General features: G+C 44.7%; 1 protein-coding gene across 10 annotated transcripts in view; it reads left to right on the forward strand.

Moving 5' to 3' along the window:
- Window positions 1–15035, forward strand: part of EHMT1 (euchromatic histone lysine methyltransferase 1) — a 152562-nt gene that overhangs the window by 3665 nt on the left and 133862 nt on the right. The window contains exon 1 of one of the 10 annotated variants that reach the window (XM_082403139.1): window positions 6852–6872. The exons of the other annotated variants lie outside the window; for them this stretch is intronic. The gene's annotated coding sequence lies outside the window, so the exon portion shown is untranslated. Of the gene's footprint in view, window positions 1–6851; window positions 6873–15035 lie in introns of those variants that run through there. 10 annotated transcript variants of the gene reach the window in all.

The following is a 15035-nucleotide window of genomic DNA, read 5'->3' on the forward strand; positions in this document are numbered from 1 at the left end:
ATTGGGGTGGCTTCTCTTGTTTCAGAGCACAGGCTCTAGGCGCACGGGCTTCAGTAGTTGTGGCACGTGGGCCCAGTAGTTGTGGCTCGCGGGCTCTAGAGCTCAGGCTCAGTAGTTGTGGCGCACGGGCATAGTTGCTCCGCGGTATGTGGGATCTTCCTGGACCAGGGCTTGAACCCGTGTCCCCTGCATTGGCAGGCGGATTCTTAACCACTGAGCCACCAGGGAAGCCCCCCAATTCCTTTATTTGAATGTTGGACTTCCTGTCCTTAATATTCTAATTTTTAAACATCTTTTCTCCTCGTCATGTCTTGATCTTTTTGTTCTACTTTTTGGGAGTGTGTTTGACAATTTTCCAATTTGTTACTGAATTTTTAACTTCTTTCATATTTTCATGTTCTTTACTGTTCTTTGTTCCTTTTTAAATGCCTGCTGTTATTGTTTTATGTATACAGTATCTTTGCTTATCTCTTAATTTCAGTTAAATTTTTAAAATTACAGTTAAATTTTTAAAAAATTTAAAAAATAAAATTAAATTTTGTTTCCTGCACTTTTTCTGTTTCCTGTGCATTCCTCTTTGCTGTTGTATCTTTTGGTCTCTTTCATTCTTGCTGGAAACCCTTCTTCCAATGTCTGGTGATCCTTGGCTGTTTATTCATCTTTATGAACAAAGTACTAAAAATGGGAAGCTGAGTGTATTGGGGGGCTTGTTTACTTGTTACTTTCACTGGAGGGTCATGACTAATGTTTTTTTTTTTTTTTTAGTGGCTCTCCTCCAAATGTTACTGTCCTCTGGTTCGGTTTCCTTGGAAAGGGAGCCTTCAGTCTCTGCCTTTTGGGATGGATGTTGGAGCTAGGTTAAAGGGCAGGGGGAAGGGGAGGGCCTTCCCAGGGTTCACTGGGTAGCCTTTGCCTAATTCCCTTGCTTTCAGTGAGGTGCCTACTCCTGTCTTTCTTTGTGCTGCTCTCCCCAAGTGTGGTACATTCTGGTGGCTTGTGGCTATAGAAGAGTGCTTGTCTGAGTGTGCAGGAGGGGCCTGGGGAGTTGAGAGTCCAACATTCCTTACTTGGAGTTTTACGCCACATCCCTTTTCAGCTTCAGGCATCACCTCCGGCTTTAGAGACTTTCCGTGGTTCTGTGGGGCCAGTCAGCCTGATCCTCAGCAGTGACTACCTTGTTAGGTTTCCCCTTCCTCTGCTCTGTGGAGTGATTGAGGTTTCCTCCAGCCTCCGTCTTCCTATTCATGTTTCGTGTAGGGGTTTGAAATGTTTCCTAGGTGGAGTGCATGTTTCTCTTTCCTGTTCTTGTCTTTTGTTGATCTTTTGATAAGAGAAGGGAGTGGAAAGTCTGTTCTGCATCCAGAAATCAGAAGCATTTGCTATAAATCTTGAGAAGCAGATTTTCACCCACACTAAAAGCACAGCTATCCTGTGGAAAGGGCTGCCCATCTCAGATCTTACTATGTAGTATGTGGTTCTGGATCATAACCAGGGAAGGTTCTGGAGTCATAACAGAGGTTAGCAAGGGCAATAAACGAACCTCAGCCCTGATGCCCAAAAGGACATCTGTGGGTAGCTTAGTTGTTGGAGATCCCACACGTGGTCCATGCCGCAATGGGGGCCAGAGCCCCCGCTTACTGCCATATCACAAAACGGTTTTGTATGTTTGACCACATTTTACTGAGTTTGTCTTTGAAGATAATTTAGCTTATGGGAACCGTATTTTGGGCTCTTCCCTTTAGGAACTTTATGTTATTTGCTATTTCATGGGACTTAGAATGTTTGATGGATGCCGTTATCTTACGGTAGGTGGGCAGTTTGGTTTCAGTTTACATTGCTTGCTCAGCAAATCACATAGGGAATGGTGATTGGAGCCCAGTTATTTTGGCCCGCCGCAGGGTGGTACAAAGGGCATGAGTTCCAGAGTTGAGAAGTTCTCCCACTTACTGTCCCACTTTTATTTAACTTCTAGTATTTTCATTTATTAAAACAAAACAAAAACAAAAAAGTCTTCAGGGGTTTTGGATTTTAAAACACAAAAGCTGAAGTGGTTCTTTTTTTTTTTTTTTTTTTTTAATATTTATTTATTTATTTGGCTGCGCCGGATCTCAGTTGTAGCACGTGGGATCTTCGTTGCGGCATGTGGGCTCTTGTAGTTGCGGCATGCGGGATCTAGTTCCCCGACTAGGGATCGAACCCGGGCCCCCTGCATTGGGAGCGCAGAGTCTTAACCAGTGGCCCACCGGGGAAGTCCCTGAAGTGGTTCCTTTAACTCTTCAAAGGTGGCATTTCCTTTGAAGTGGTGTCTTCCTAGATAAGAAGTCAGAAGTCACTTTCCCTGTAACATCACTGTCAGTTGATGTTTTACTTTGGAAAAGTTTTTGGACTGCTTTCTGCATCCCACTTTTAATAGGTTTATAAGTTCTGATCAGAGTATATTTAAAATGCTCCTTCCAAGCGGTCTCTAAGCACTGTTGAGCCCCTTCTCTTTATGAGGTGCTATTCTAGATACTGTGTAAGAGGATATGCAAGTTTATGAGATTGGTCTCTGATTTCACAAAATTTAAAGAGTGTGATAGAGCAAATATTACCAAGCGGGAATTGAGATGGAATCGGTTCAAAGTAAACAAGAAAAGGCCCGTGCTGTTGCGCTAATTGCTGCAGGCAGACTTGTGTTGGGAAAGGCCGCTTGAGGAAAGTAAGTTAGTCTAGGTCCTAAAGGAGATAAGACATGAAATGGAAGTACAAGGTACAGTAGTACATTTCAAAAAGAAATCAGGCATTTTAGAAAATGTAGAAAATTGAAACCTAGAAACCTAAGAATGCCAAATATTTGTCATCTGTTTGTTTCTGATCTGAGTGTGCACGTTCGTACTTAAAATCGGCTGTAATCAGTGAGCGCGTGCTGTCTGCACTCTTCTTTCACGGATCATCTCACGTGCTTCTGTGTCTTCTAACATTTTCAGTAGCCACGTGGTGTTTGTTTTATAGGTGTCCCAGCTTCCTCGGTTATGGGTTGTGACACTGAAGCCTTTGGTACACGGTGGAATTATGGGTCAGAAGGGGCACGAGCTGAAGCTGGACAGGTGGGGTCGGGTCACTGAGGGCCTTGTCGCTGTGGTAACAAGTTGATGGTCTCCTGAGCAGTATAGACAGTCAGCGAGGGATTATTTTAGGGATTCACATTTTAAAAAGACGATGGAAGCAGGGAGACCACTGAGTAGGCTTGGGCCCTGTGGTGGATTGAGTCAAGGCATATGTGTTTAAATTTATCTTGAGTAGATGAGTTAGTTACATGGTTCAAAATTGAAAAAGTATAAAATTATAAAGTGAAACATCTGTCTCTTTGTCCTCTAACCACTCAGTTCTTCTTTTGGCAGGCTACCAGTATTATAATTATTGAGCGTATACAGACAAATGCATATGTAGATATTTCAGAATTTTTATTGCGGAACTTTTTCATACCTACTCAGAAGTAGATATGGTGGTAGAATGAGCCCCATGTTCCTGTCCCCCGACATCAACAGTTGTCTCCTCATGGCCACTCCCCAATCCATCCTCAAATATTTTGAAGCAGTTCTTAGATATATTTTATCTGTGTTTCAGTTAATATAGATATTTCAGTCAATAAATATTCAGTCACTGTTCAGATTTTTCATTTCATTTCAAAATATGGTCTATTCATTGCCCTTGATAGGTATCTCTTAATTCTCAGTATATCGATTTCCATGTCTTTATTTTTCTCTTGCAATTAAGTTTAAAAAAAAAAAATTTATTTATTTGGCTGCACCAGGTCTTAGTTGTGGCACGAGGGATCTTCGTTGTGGCATGTGGACTTTTTAGTTGAGGCATACAGGATCTAGTTCCCCGGCCAGGGATCGAACCTGGGCCCCCTGCATTGGGAGTGCTGAGTCTTACGCACTGGACCACCAGGGAAGTCCTGCAATTAAGTTTTTAAAATTAATTAATTTTTTTGGCTGCGTTTGATCTTCGTTGCTGTGCGCAGGCTTTCTCTAGTTGCGGCGAGCGGGGGCTACTCTTCCTTGCGGTGCGCGGGCTTCTCATTGCTGTGGCTTCTCTTGTTGCGGAGCACGGGCTCTAGGTGCGTGGGCTTCAGTAGTTGTGGCTTGCAGGCTCTAGAGCACAGGCTCAGTAGTTGTGGTGCGAGGGCTCAGTTGCTCCGTGGCATGTGGGATCTTCCCGGACCAGGGCTCGAACCTGTGTCCCCTGCATTGGCAGGTGGATTCTTAACCACTGAGCCACTAGGGAAGTCCCCGTAATTAAGTTTTGAAGATAATGGTTTATGTGTCCCAAAGTTTCCCATAACCTTGATTTCGCTGATGACATTCTTACCATGTTGTTTAACACGTTCCTTTGTCCTCTACTCCCTGCCATTTTTATTTAAGATCTAGAGCTGCTGCTTTCCAGTATGATATCCACTCCTACATGTGGCTCTTCAGCAGTCCAGATGTGGTTAGTGTGAATTGAGATGTGCTGTAAGTGCAGAATACATGCAGAATTTGCAAGACTTAGTGTGAAAGAGAGAATGTGAAGTATCATGTTAATACTTTAAAAAATATTGTATGCATGTTGAAATATATATTTTGGATGTATTAGGTTAAATAACATTTATTAAAAGTAATTTGTGTTTCTAATTTTTCTTTTTTTTTTTCTGCAACCGGCATGGCATGTGGGATCATAGTTTCCCAAGTAGGGATCACACGCGTGCCCCCTGCATTAGAAGGCGGAGTCTTAACCACTGGACCACCAGGAAAGTCCGTCTAATTCCTTTTTTAAATGTGGTTACTAGAAAATTAAAAATTACGTACGTGGCTCACATTATCTTTCCGTTAGCTCTGGGCTGGGGGCTCCATCAGATGTATAATAGGTTTGTCTTTTAAAAAAATTTTAGCAAGAATATGTCGTAACTGGTATTAAGTTTTTTATCAGGCACTGTAAATCTTGCTTTGTGATATTAACAGTCATCGATATTCATTGCTCAGAATCGTTAACTCATTAGGGGTTGCAAGATGGAAGTCTTTATTCGTTAGCTGGAATACTTATACAAAGAAGAACTGTTTAGTGACATGAAGTACAGTTCATATGGGCAGGAGGTATAGATTCTTGATACTGTTGATAGAGGGACTGACACCCAGTAGCCTCCTAATAAGTGCTAGCCTAAGAAAGGCCAGAGAGCTCTCTGTCCTGTGTAGTTTGAAAATTGTTTGCTAAGCTGGTTGTTAAGATGATTTCTCTCCTTGGAGTCTAGGTCCTCTCCTCTCCATCAGATTCCAAGGCTGGCATTTAGGCTTAGAGAGTCTTGGTTACTTCCTCATCCTTGCTGTTTGCCTGTGTTCTGTGAACTCCTTGAACACTAGGGTGAAACACAATGCCAGTTGTCATATGGGCCAGTGAATGGTCAGGAGTTCCCCCACCTCTGGCTCAGTCTGCCCTTCTGTTTCCTTCTCTTGTAGAAATGGTCTGCTCGAATCTGTCTTTATGGTTCTGTAGTATCTGTCACCATATCTTTACCAGATTCAATAGCAATAAGTCATGTAACCAAAGCATGAAGACTATTTTTTTGGAAATTGTATTAATATATGACATACATACAGAAACATGCACACATTATGTGTCTAGTGTCATATATGTCTCTAGACCCTAGATCAAGCAGGGAACATTACCAGAACCACAGAAGCCCCCCTGGGCTCCTTGCAGTCTGCCGTGTACTTGCCCAGAGGTCACTGCTATCCTGACTTCTGTTACCTTGATTCATTTTGCCTGATTCTGAACTTTGTATAAAGGACATCATGCAGTGTGTACTCATGTTTGCCTTCTTTTGATCAACATTTTGTCTCTAGGATTCATCTACGTTGCTGTGTACTGTGGTAGTTTGTTCATTCTCATTACTGTATAATATTCCATTGTCTGGATATAGCACAGTTTCATTATTAATTGTACTATGCATGGACGTTTGAGTTGTTTCAAGTTTTGGGGTATTCAGATAAGGTGATGTGGACATTCTTATATGTGTCTTTTGGTGAACACAGATGCATGTTTCTGTGGGTTTATGCCTAGGAGTGGGGGTGTTGAGTCAAGGAATGTGCATACGTAGCCAAGGTGGTTGTACCAAAGAACAAGTGTAAGGAAGCGCCAGTTGCTCTAAATCCTTGCTAACACTTGATACTGGTTTGTCTTTTTCTTTTTAGCCATTCTGGTAGGTGTGTAGTGTGTCTTATTGTGGTTTAATTTGCATTTTCCTGATGACTGTTGATGTTAAGCACCAGTATGCTTTTTGATTATTTTGTTTAGACACTTTTGGGATATGCCTGCATAAACTTTTTTTTTTTTTTTTTCCTGCTGGGGGGGGTATTTTATTCCTTTATGTGGGTGAATGATATTCCATTGTATGAATATACTGTGTTTTATTTATACATTTATCAGTTGCTTCCTTTTTTTGGCTATGGTGACTAATACTGCTATGAACATTCATCAACAGTGTTTGTATACACATACGTTTTCATTTCTCTTGGGTGTGTACCTAGGAGTAGATTTGCTGGGCATGTGTTAACTCTGTGGTAAGGAACTGCCAAACTGTTTTCCATAGCAGCTTTAGCATTTTACATTCCTATCAGCAGTGTATGAGGATTCCAGTTTCTCCACATTCTTGCCAACACTTGTTATTAACTGTCTTTTAGATTATAGCCGTTCTGTTGGATGTGGTGTGGTATCTCATTGTGCTTTTGATTTGGATTTCCCCTAATGACTAATGATGTTGAGCGTTTTTTATGTGCTTATTGGCTATTTGTGTATCTTCTTTACAGAAATGTCTATAGAAATCCTTTGCCCATTTCAGTTGGATTGTTTCGGTGGTAAGTTGGAAACATTTTTTGTATATTGAAGATTGTAGATACAAATCCCTTATCGATATATGATTAGGAAATATTTTTTCCCATTCTGTAGGTTGTCCTTTCACTTTCTTGATAGTGTTCTTTGAAGCGCCAAGTGTTTTTAATTTTGATGAAGTACAGTTTATCTATTTTCTTCTTTGGGTTTTGGTGTCATATCTAACAGTCCATTGCCAAATCCATTGTTAGGAAGTTACCACTGTGTTTTCCTCTGAGTTTTATAGTTTTAACTCTTATATTTTGGGCTGTGATCCATTTTGACTTAAATTTTTGTATGGTGTGAGGTAGGGGGTCCAAGTTTATTCTTTGCAAGTGGAGATCTAGTTGTCCTAGAACCACTGGTTGAAAGGCTGTTCTTTCCCCCACTGGCTTGTCTGGACACCTCTGTTGTAAATCAATTGACCATAAATGTCAGGACTCGTTTCTGGACTCTTACTTAGTTCTAATACATTGGTTTATATGTCTGTCCTTATGTCAGTACCACATGATCTTGAATACTGTAGCTTGGGAAGTATGGGTTTACCAACTTTGTTCTTGCTCTTCTGGGTCCCTTGCAATTCCATATGAATTTTAGGATTAGCTTGTCCATAGCTGCAGAAAGCCTTCTAGGATTTTGTTAGGGATTGCCTTGATTTTGTGATTCACTTTGGGGAGCACTATCGTCATAATTATATTTAGTCTAACAGTCCATGAACACAGGGTGTTTTTCCATCTGTTTAGGTCTGCTTTACCTTCTTTCAATGTCTTTTTTTTTTTTTTCCTTAGTCAGTTTAGCTAGAGTTTTGTCAATTTTGTTATCTCTTCAAAGAATCAACTTTTGGTTTTGTTGACAGTTTCTGTTTTTCTTTATTCTTTCTTTTTTTAGGTGGGGGGGGAGGAGCTGCCGTGCTGCACAGCATATGGGATCTTAGTTCCCCGACCAGGGACTGAACCTGTGCCCCGTGTAGTGGAAGCTCAGAGTCCTAACCACTGGACCGCCAGGGAATTCCCAGTTTTCTGTTCTCTGTTTTTAAATTTCCACTCTGTATTATTTCTTCTGCTTCCTTTGGGTTTAGTTTGCAGTTTCTGGGATCGTTTTTTGTGTGTAAAACATGAGGTGTAGGGATCAGGATTCATTTTCTTTCATATGGATGTGTACTTGAACCAGCATCATTTATTAAAAAGACCATCCTTTACCCACTGTACGTCAGTGTTGCTTTTCCCATAAATGAGAAAAAACCACAGATGTGAGGCTCTAGAATAGACTTTTTCTGTAGTAAGTCCTTACTATCTTCTGTTGTCAGCATTTTTTTTTAAACAAGGAATATTCTTATCTATTTAGGCTGCGTTGCGTCTTAGTTGCAGCATGTGGACTCCTTAGTTGCGCATGTGGACTCATAGTTGCGGCATGCAGGATCTAGTTCCCCAACCAGGGATCGAACCTGTGCTCCCTGCATTAGAAGGCGGAGTCTTACCCAGTGGACCACCAGGGAAGTCCCTGCTGTCAGCCTTGATAACAGGTAGAAGGTCACTAAATAGTTGAAGTCCGGTGACGTTTTCTTTAGGGTTGAAGCTGTGTGTTCAGTCCCCCTGTGCAGGCTGTTTTCCCTGCCCATGTAACGGGATACAGAGGGGAAGGGGAAGGTGGATGGTGTGTCTCACAGCCCACACCTGGACGTCGTCGTGGTTGTTCGCTGTAGAAGTGAGACCAGGTGTCATGTTGAGACTGTGGACTGTTTGCCAGACAGTCAGCATTCACCTGCCAGCCTCACCTTGACCTTTGGCACATCTTGCAGCTCCCTGTAGTCCTCTCCCTGTCGCGTGGGCTCGTGGTGACAACACACGCCAGGTGCCTGGCTCAGAGCAGGTATTTAGATGATCGTGCCCTCCTCCTCCTCCTCCTCCAGTCTTTTCTTCCACACACGTCGTTTGGTATCCTGCGATGTGCATGGCACAGCGTTCGGGTTGAAGGACGCACTGGCAGAGAGAGAGCCATGGGAGAAGCACATCTGGCATTGGGGCGCCTCCAGGAGGGGGGCTGGCCGGGCAGGTAGGGCTGGGGTGAGGAGGCAGAGTGTGCAGCACTGGCGGAACCCCTGCTGATGCAGCCGGGGTGCTTTGTTGTGAGACAGTTTAAAGTGTGGGGCTGGGGTGTTGGAATTTTCAGCAGTGGACTTTTGCTTGGGGGACACGCTGAATGGGGGGCAGCTTGGGAGCCCGTCTCAAGTGCCATCAGTGAATGGAGTTGCTGTTTTCTGGAAATGAGTCCTGTCTGGTCGGGTGGATCCTGCCACTGGCCCCTGCAAGGGTCCATTTATTCACGTGGATGCACTTTTACCTTTTTAAAAAGGCTCTTGTTGGGACCCAGCAGGTCAATAATCATGATAATGTCGTGATTTTTTTCTAGTGTGTATTACGAGGTAAGTATTCTACTAAGTGACTTATATGGGGTTTTTCACTTAATCCCGACAACCACCCTATCGGATAGGGTTACCGTCCCACTTTCTCCATTTCACAGAGGAGGAAAAGGAGGTGATGTGGTGTTCTGCCTGTGCTTTTAGCCAGGCAGTGTGAAGTTCAGACCAAAGGATAGCAAAACAGTAAAACCTCTTTGAAGGTCGGAGAAGCATGTAAATTCAGGTTTCCTACCCATAAACTGTCTTAGCTGCAAACCGGGACGAAACGGGGAGGCACAATCCGTCCTGTGTGTGCATGCGTGCCACCCAGCGTGTGGGACAGGCAGGTCGCCCGCAGGTGCTGGGCTTCACCGGGTTTCCCTTGCACAACGTGGTCCTGGGACATTGGAGGCAGCAGCTCTGCGGGGAGCGTGTAACTCCTACTCCTTCTTTGTCTTTTCTCTCGTCGAGTTTCTGTCTCCGTGTTTTGGCTTGTCTGCTGTGAACTACTTGATCATTGTGCAAAGCAGTGCCTGGTACTTCTTGTGGTCGAGATACAGGTTTATCCTTCATCCTTACCCTTTATGTTTCTAGTTTCTGTTGTTTCAGGTCATATAACTTTGCTCTATAAAATTTGTATATGTAAAGGAAACGGGTGGGCTCCAGGCTCCTTCCTGCCTCTGTCCCCTCTCCCTCCTCCCTTCTGAGGCAGAGAAGCTTCTGCTGAGCGCCTGCTGTAGGAAGATGGCCCGGGTCTCGCTCTCAAGGACCCCAGCCTGGCGACGGATGCCGCTGTGACTGTAGAGACACTGTCGCACTGCCTCGGGTGCTCGGCCTTCACTGTCCATGTATGGGGAGCTAGGACGGCAGTGCCCCTGGGGTGTGTGCAGAGACCTGGTCGGAAAGTCCTTTGTGAGGATAATGCCACCCTCGTGGCCACTCTGCCCTCCTGTTCTGTTTGTGCCGCCGTATAGACCGACTCCTCCCTGGTCTCAGGTTCAGACTTCTCTCCCCCAGGTGTGCGGCCCTTGCTTTGGGTTTTGTCAGTCAACACTCAGCATGTTGAACTGAGATTTGGGGCGGCCTCCCCTTCCTGGTTCAGATCTCTGTGGCACTACCTGTGCGCACCGGCACCCCAGGGTGGAGCGGCCCGGCGGGTGTTCCGGAAGGGTCAGCAGCAGGGATCGTGTGCATCATCCTGCTGTCCAGAGGTGCTGGATGCTGGGGTGAACGAGAACTTTGCTGGGAGGTGCCGTTTGGGCAGGACCTGAAAGAATTCATATGTTTGCTGGGCAGAGAACCAGGGTGTCTGAGGTCCTTGAGGGCCAGGACTGAGGCTGCCTCCAGTCAGTGGTGGGAGGGGCTCCCCTTCCCTGGAAGTGTGGTGGAGGCTGGTGGGCCCACCCAGGCGGTCCCTGTGCTCTGGTGCTGGGGACCCAGCGGGACACGGGAGTGAGGGAAGAGCTCACCTGCTCTCTCCCGCTGCCCAGAGGAAGGCGGGGCCTACTCTGTCCACCACCGACGCTTCAAGGGCTGGTCAGCAGAAGGGAGGATGGATGTAGGCTGGCTGGGCATTGGGACCCAGTCCATCTACCCGGCCTTGTGTCTTAGGATGGAATTTGTAGCCATGGACTATTACCTGTCTGGTGTGTGAAAATGAAATACTCTTTGGCAGTATTGTGATAAGACTGTTCACAAGTGACAGAAACTTCATTTGGTAGGCCTTGACTGCTTCAGTTTATTTTAAAGATTGCCTTGTTTTGATTCGTTTTAATTTACGAGCAATTAGTCAATAAGTGCAAACTCTTTTGGGTGCTACAATGGAAGTAGAACTTTTTTTTTTTTTTAATATTTATTTATTTATTTGGCTGTGCCGGGTCTTAGTTGCGGCATGCATGTGGGATCTAGTTCCTTGACCAGGGATCGAACCCGGGCCCCCTGCATTGGGAGCGCGGAGTCTTAACCACTGGACCACCAGGGAAGTCCCAGAACTTTTAGGCATGGATTTTAAGATCAGGATCAGAACTTTTAGATCCTGATATTGTGGAACATGTGTGAACTGTTTCAGAACGTGTTGAGGGAATCAACAAATTGCCCTTGTGGGTTGTCACATGTATTCTTTCCTGGAATATTGCTTTTGTGTTTGCTCTTTCTTCTGTGCTCTTGTACCATATCCAGGATTATTACCACTTTGCAAGAAACGCTGCCGTCTGTTAGTTCCAACGGCGACGACGAATGGGTAGCTTGGCACTTGCAGGGCAGCAGGGCCCTTCCACTCGCAGAGCGCTCCCCTTCCCTGTGGCGGGTGGGCTGCGAGCCCTGTACCTGGTTCATTTGTTTACCATCAAGCAGGCCTTCAGTCAGCCTTACAGGTGAGGCTCAGGCCGGAGGCGAGTCATCTGCTCTTTGGAGGGGGCTGGGGCACTGTGGCCGAGGGGGGACATGGAGGACGGAGAGACGGAGTGAGGAGGGCGGGCCCGGTGAGGGCTTGTACTTCGGGTGGGTGGGCAGCCTCTGGAGGGACTCGGGTGGAGGGGCGGAGGGGCACGGCCAGAAGGCACTGAAGGATGCTGGTGAGCGGTGGAGCTTGGGCGAGGGTGGGAACAGCTGAGGTGCTAAGAATAGGTCAGACTGTCAATGTGTGTTTGAAGGAAGAGCAAAAGGGGAGGGGTGTGAAAGAAGTGAGCACCCTCGAGAACGCAGTTGTCATTTCTTGAGATGGTAGACTTTCAGAGGTGATCGTCGAACAGGGAGAAGGTGGGTCCACAGAGTCCAGAAGAGACGCCGGGCCTGCACCTGGTGCTGAAGAGGGCTGTGGAGCCCAGGCCCCCAAGATCACGCTACGAGGCCCCAGGGGAAGCCAGCGAAGGAGACGGAAACAGCGGAGAACGTGGAGGAAGTGGTGCGAGAACACAGGTGGCCAGTCTGTCTGCCATTGCTGAGAGCAGGTGGATGGACACTCACAGCTGATCCTTGCGTGTGACGGTGTGTGGCTTCCTGGGGGCCTTCCGTATGTGACATAACTTCAACATCGCCTGTTTGTGGCAGGCATTGTCATGCTCTCTAGATGTTCGGTGACTTTCCCTCATGGCTGATGAGTGTTAGAGCCACTTCTGCCCGGGCACACATGGGAAGGTGCTGTGGAGGGGCGTTCTAAGGTCAAGAAGAAATCACAGAGGGTACCTCATAGATGTCAGTGCGAAGAATCAACCCTCTACCCTAATTCTGGAAAATGCAGAGAAGTTGAGTCACCAGGACGAAGCCTGAGTCTCTGTGATGGGGTGCAGAGCATAGAGCCGCTGCTGGTGGGGAGGAGAGTCCTGCCGACCGCAACCCCAGCCCCGACAGGGAAGGTTAGCCTGCCCTGCTTGATGATTTTGAGAGTCAGATGAGATGGTGTGTGTGAATAAGCCTTATGAAGTGTGAATAATTATGAGTATTAATGTTTTGAGACCACTTGTTTAAGTGCTTTGTGGATGTTTCTTTTATCATCCTCCTAGGGTGTAGTGCAATGTGGGGCAAGGAGCCAGCTGAGGTAGCTGGTCCAGCGGTTAGAAGCCAAGCTTGGGATTCTTGTCCTTATCCTGAGGGCAGTGGGAGAGCTTTAGGGATGGGAGTGGCGTGGTCAGGTGTGCATGTTAGGAAGGTCTTGCTGGCTGCTGTGTAAGGGATGGATGGTAGAGCAACAGCAGTGGAGGAGGCAGTCCTCGAGGAGGTGGGTGATGCTCCTTCCCTGTGCTGGCCAGTGTGATGTGGCGGATGAGGCAGGGCTGAGGATGGTTCCTGGCGACCAGGCCTGGGCCAGGTGCTGGGTTCCGCTTGAACAACAGAGTGGATGGTGGTTCCATTCGTTGAAACAGGCGCAGACATGCTCAGGTCAGCTCCAGGCGTCATTTGTTCCAGAGGTGGCAAAGGTCAGATAGTAAATATTTTAGGCTTTGCGCACCAAGAAGCAAAATTAAGGATAATTTCAAAATTTTTTATTGACAAAAGTAAAAATATAATAATAATTGACTGCTTTTCTCCCCCTTCTTGGTAATACAGATCTACTAATCAGAAGAATGGAAGTTTTGGAATGATATTTTACTTAAATTTGGGTTTAGAGTTGGTTCCCTGTCATCAAAATCTATTGGAAATGTTCATCTGTTGATGTTGATCTTTGATACAGTTTTCTGTATCTCTGAAAATGTCTTCACACTGATAAGTATTGCCAAATGCCAGTATCAGTCTAGGAGCATATGATTTTTTTAAACTTGAGATGTAATGCATATATCATAAACTTCACATTTTTAGAGTGTACTATTTAGTACTTTTCCCTGAGTTTTGCAGCCATCACCACTGTCTAATTCCAGAACATTTCTATCACCCTGAAGAGAAACTCCATACTCATAAGCAGTCATTCCCTGTTCTTCCCTCCCCCCAACCTTTGGCAATCACTGATCTACTTACTGTCTTTATGGATTTGCCTATTTTGGATGTTTCATATAAATGGAATCATACAATAAATGCCTTTTGTGATCATCTTCTGTCGTGTAACGTAATGTTTTCAAGGGGCCTTCATGTTGCAGGATGTATCAGCATATTCCTTTCTATGGCCAAATAACATTTCGTCGTGTGGATATAGCACATTTTGTTTCTGTTCTTCGGTAGATGGACTTTTGGGTTGATTCCACTTTTTGGGTATTATGAATAATGCTGCTGTGAATATTTGAGTGCAGGTTTTTGTCTGGTGGACCTCTGCTCACTTCTCTTGGGTGTATACCCAGTGTTGGGATTGTTGGGTCATATGGTAACTACTGATTGAGTAATTATCAGACTTTTCTGCAGGTGACTATTTTACACCTACCAGCAGTGTGTGAGAGTTCCAGCTTTTCTGCATCCTTGCCCACACTCGTTATTGTCTGTCTTTTTGGTAGTAGCCATCCTAGTGAGTGTGATGTGGTATCTCATTGTGGTTTTATTTTGCATTGATGATGATTAGTGATGTTGAGTATCTTCTTATGAGCTTATTAGCCATTCATGTATCTTCTTTGGAGGAATGTCTATTCAAATCCTTTGTCCACTTTTAATTTGGTTGTCTTTTTATTATTGAGTTGTAAGAGATTTTATGTATTCTGGACACAAGTCTCTTATTAGGTATATGATTTGCAAAAAATTTTTTTTTCCATTCTGTGGTTGTCTTTCACTTTCTATTTTTTCTTTGATGGTGTCCTTGGAAGCACAAGTTTTTTTGTTTTTGTTTTTTTGTTTTTATATCTTTATTGGAGTGTAAGCACAAGTTTTTAATTTTGATAAGTCCAATTTAAAAAAATTTTTCCCTCGGTTGCTCATACTTTTGGTGCCGTATAATTGCCTAATGTATGTCATGAAATTTGTTTTCTTGTAAGGGTTTTATAGTATTTAGGTCTTTACTCTGTTTTGAGTTGCTTTTTGTGTATGATATGAGGTAAGAGCACAACTTCATTCTTTTGTGTGTGGCTCTCCAGTTGGTCCACCGCCATTTGTTGAAGACTGTTCTTTCCCCATTGAATTGTTTTGGCATCTTTGTTGAAAATCAGTTGACCATAAATGTGAGAGTTTATTTCTTGATTCTCAGATCTATTCCATTGAGCTACATGTCTGTCCTTCTGCCAGTACCACCTTGTCTTGAATTTTGTAGTTATGTAGTAAGTAAAATAAATGGGGAAGTGTGAGTCCTCCAACTTAGTTCTTTTTCAGGATCTCTTTGGGCTCATCTGGGACTCTCGTACTT

The sequence above is a fragment of the Balaenoptera borealis genome (genome assembly GCF_965194805.1).
Source record: "Balaenoptera borealis genome assembly, chromosome: 8".
Lineage (NCBI taxonomy): Eukaryota > Metazoa > Chordata > Mammalia > Artiodactyla > Balaenopteridae > Balaenoptera > Balaenoptera borealis.